Here is a 4496-nt window from a genome sequence, read left to right as displayed (position 1 = left end):
TTTACCTCTTACATCTTTACATGGATGGAGCTGGAACATATTCTTCTTAGCAAAGTATCTCAGGAATGGAAGAAAAAGTATCCAGTGTACTCAGTCTTACTATGAAACCAATTTATAGCTTTCATAAGAAGAAATGGAACAGGGAAAGGGAGGGAAAGGGGGGGAGGATGGGTGGAGGGAGAGTAATCAGTGGAACCACACCAATGGCCAGATTTTGAACAAGTTGAGCCGGAAAATAAGTACATGGTAACATGAATAATTTAATTAATAAATAAATAAGTCTAATAGACAAACTTCTTTTATAGAAGAATTCAAAATAACCTGTGTAGCTATTTTGCCCTGAAGGCTGTAGAATATAAGCCTTGTGGGTGGACTGTACATAATGACTGCCTTCCAAACAATACAATACAAAAAGGGCGAAAAGCATAACTTTACACCAAAGAAATTTGTCACTCACTATTAGCCAGATGATCAAGTTTAGCATCAGCAGTAATAAGTCACATTTGTCATAAATCAGGTAAACACCTTTGACATGATTTTATGACAATGAAGTATTCTTCCCCCCCCCAAAGTATAACCCAGTGTAATAATGACAAAAAATTGTAATAGTGAAATTTTACAATATATCTGATCAGTATTCCTCAAAACTATTAAATTATCAAAAATAATACAATTCTAGGAAAATGTAACAGCCCAGAGGAGTCTAAGGAAATGTAACACCTAAATGTAAAATAGTACTCCAGATGGTGTCCTGGGTAAGAGAAAAAAACACAGGTCAAACCTAAGGGAATCTGAACAAAATACATACCTTAGTTAATATTATAGTAGTGAATAGATATTAATTAGTTCATATTGTGACCAATGTACTGTTTTAAGATAAGATATTAATAATACAGAAAATGGAGTATTGGGGTGGACAGGAACCCTCTGTACTATCTTTCTATAAATAAAAAACTATTCTAAGTCAAAAGCTCATTTTTAAAAAAGAGAACAAAATTAAAATTAAGTGTTTATAAACAGACCCACAAGTGCTTCAGAGGTTGGATTATCCACCAGAGACTTTAAAGCAACTATGATTACCAAGTAGGAAAAACATGATGAATTTCACCAAAGAGTCAACTGGAGTCTTCAGAAAATAAAAGTTGTAAAATTAAATAATACAATAACTGAAATGAAAGATTGACTCCCAGATGAGGATTCTGCTGAAGAAAGAATTAGCAAATTAGGAGACAAGCGACTAGAATACACCTAAACTGAAGCATAGGGAAGTCCCTGGGATTCATTTATAACCAGTTTGTCGAGCTGGCATGGCATATGGAGAGTGATTAAACTCAAACATACACACATGCAATTCTGTTTCATGACATCTTTTTAAACTTCATTCCACGTAAGAAAGTTTTCCCTGTCTCTGAAAACTTTGGCAGAGCAATGACGATTGTGGTATTAAAGATGGTTCACATCGTGTTTATGTTTAAGAACAGGGACTATTAATCCAGTTGACAGAAGTCAGAACAATAGTGACCGTGGAGGCAGGAGGTAATTATTTAGATGAGGATGCGAGGTGAGCTTCTAGACTTCTGTTCATGTTCTGAGTTTTCATCTGGATAGTACCCCAGCAGCTATATTCATTTGAAAATTGACTTTAAAAATAAAAATACAATAAAATAAAGGCAAAACCTTCACAAGGATCACCTGCCACCCATCTGACTTACTCATCATTTTCTGTCCTGGCATTTGTTCATTATTTCCCTGCCGAGTTGGCCTTCTCACTGCCCTCAAACATGTTAAGCATGCTCTCATTTGGAAATGTTTACGTTCCTTCCCTATGTCTAAAATACTCTTCCCAGAGAACCAGGTATTAAATCTTTCACTTCTTTCTAGTCTCTGTGCAAATGTTACCTTCCTTAGTAATCTTATCTAAAATATACCACTCACACACACTCACGTGCTCACACACACTTACACACATTCACACACACACTCACACACTCGCTCACTCACACACACTTGCTCACTCATACACACACTCATTCACACTTGCTCACTCACACACACTCATTCACACACTCACTCTCACTCGCTCACTCACACACACCCACACACACTTGCTCACTCACACACACTCACTCACTCATACACCACTCCCTCTCCTCTTTATCCTGGTCATTATTTATAGCACTTTCTGTACTAGTTATTAATATATTTACTTATATCACATAAATTAATGTTATAAAAATAAGATCAGTATTTTATATTTTTATAAACTGTTTTGTTTAAAGGTGTCAATCCTGATAAATTATAACACTACATAAATCTGTTGTTTTATTGTTATTACCTAAACCACACACACACTTAGAATACTGTGTCCTAAGGAGTATGAGTTATGCTATTTATTAAAAAAAAACTTTTTATTATGGTGGGGGGCAGAGTAGAGAAAGTTAAAATAATAGAAAGTGAACCAAAAGGTTGACAAGGATAGCAAGTGCTGTTCATATTTAAAGACCATGTAAATAATAAAAATTGACATGTAAGTACACTGGCTGACTTGCTTATTTAAGACACACTTTAAAGCTAGTTCAGGAGGCAGGTTTTGGAATGTGATAAATGAATTAAACTGTGTCAGTTTCAAACTGTCACTTTCAGAATCTAATTCAAATTTAAACAGCAATTTAAAGAGTATAAAAGATTGCCCTCATCGGTCCTCCATAATCTTAACCTTTGGAGCTTTCCACAGAAGAGATAGTAAATTGAATTAATTACGAGCCTTTTACCTGGGGACTTAGGTAGAACTCAGCAGCTCAGAAGACAGGTAATGAGATTGGTAGGTTCATTTCAGTCCCCAGTGTACTCTAATTCCCAAGACAAATCCACCTGTTGTATTTTCCCATTTTGTATTTTTCAGAGAACAAAATTCTAAGGAGTCGGAGATGGCTGACATTTTAAATCTTCTTTGTAAAGTGACATAATTGTATGCACCAGCAAGTTTGGAGCAAAGTTATGTGTAGGAAAATAATGGGGGGGGGGAGAGAGATTGTCCATAAATGGAATTTATTTTAATTTGTTCCCATCATTTCAGAAGTACATTTCTATTTCTAATATTGCCCATTACATAACCAGTCACTCATATATTGAATTAAGCACTTACGAGTGACTGTCCTATGCCAGTCTGTGTGGGTTTTGTGTACTTATCATCATAGAACTTACTGTCTGATAAGACATGAAAACAAGTTAATAGGTAATGCCTCTATTGTGTTCTAAGAAATGAAAAAGGAGATGTATGCAGTTGAATAACCTGTACTGAAAAGATTCAAATAATTTTTTAATGACATATAAGTTAGATCCTGAAATGAGAAGGCATTAATCAAACCTTGGAAAGGAAATGAGGGTCTAAGGTAGCACAGCACAGAGAGAATGAATGGGATGTGCACAGCGCTGGATGCAACATAGAGTATGAGTGTGGGTGTTAGAGGAGACACTGAAAAGAAAAATAGTCTCAGTATGTTGCAAGTCATTTGAAGAAGCATGAAATTATTTTGTGAAGACAAGAGCAAATTGTAAAATAATTTCTGTGAGATAGACACCTCATCAGATCTTTGTTTCAGAATGCTCATCCTGGCTGAATTTTATAAAGAAAGCATCGGTGCTAAACAAGATTGGGCCTGGAAAACCTGCAATGAGACTTTTGCAAGAAGCCAAGTTACTGATCACTGTCAATTAAACTGGGGGAAGAACAGTAGAAATAGACAAAAGTGAAGAAGATTGAAAGATACTTGATAGAATAAACAGGACTCACGACTAGATGAGGGAAAAGAAAAAGCTGTAGGGTGAGTGAAAGCTCAAGCTTTCTTGCTTGATTAAACATGTAGTGGCTGTTTTTGGTATTGAAAAAATGATAAAAATCCTAGGTATCTATTTCTAGCTCCCTGTTATAAGCTAATTCTACGTAAGGCTTTCACATTTCTTTTTTTTTTTTTTAATATTTTTTATTTATCTGCCTAATAAACGGTCAATATGTATTTCCAAATTTTCTAGGTTTATTCAACAATATTCACATTTCTTTTTTTCTTTTCTTTCTTTTCTTTTTTTTCAGACAGAGTTTCACTTTGTCACCTTTGGTAGAGTGTTGTGACGTCAGCACTCACAGCAACCTCAAACTCTTGGACTTAAGTGATTCTCTTGCCTCAGCCTCCGAGTAGCTGAGACTACAGGCATGCGCCACAACACCCAGGTATTTTTTTGTTATTGTTGTCATTTTTTTATTATTGTTGTCATTGTTGTTTAGCAGGCCCGGGCTGGGTTCGAATTCACCAGTGAGAGTTCACCCTAACCACTGAACTACAGGCACCTGGCCTAGAGCTTTCACATTTCTGCATCTTATAGACTACCTTTGTAACAATGTTGGTATAGGTAATAGAATCAGAAGATACCTTTGTAACATTATTGGTACAGGTAAAGGACTCAGAAGATACCTTTGTAACAATGTTGATATAGGTAAC

Source organism: Otolemur garnettii, unplaced genomic scaffold, assembly GCF_000181295.1.
Source record: "Otolemur garnettii isolate 467f Iridium unplaced genomic scaffold, OtoGar3 scaffold00093, whole genome shotgun sequence".
NCBI lineage: Eukaryota > Metazoa > Chordata > Mammalia > Primates > Galagidae > Otolemur > Otolemur garnettii.
Note: the sequence above shows the minus strand (reverse complement) of the source record.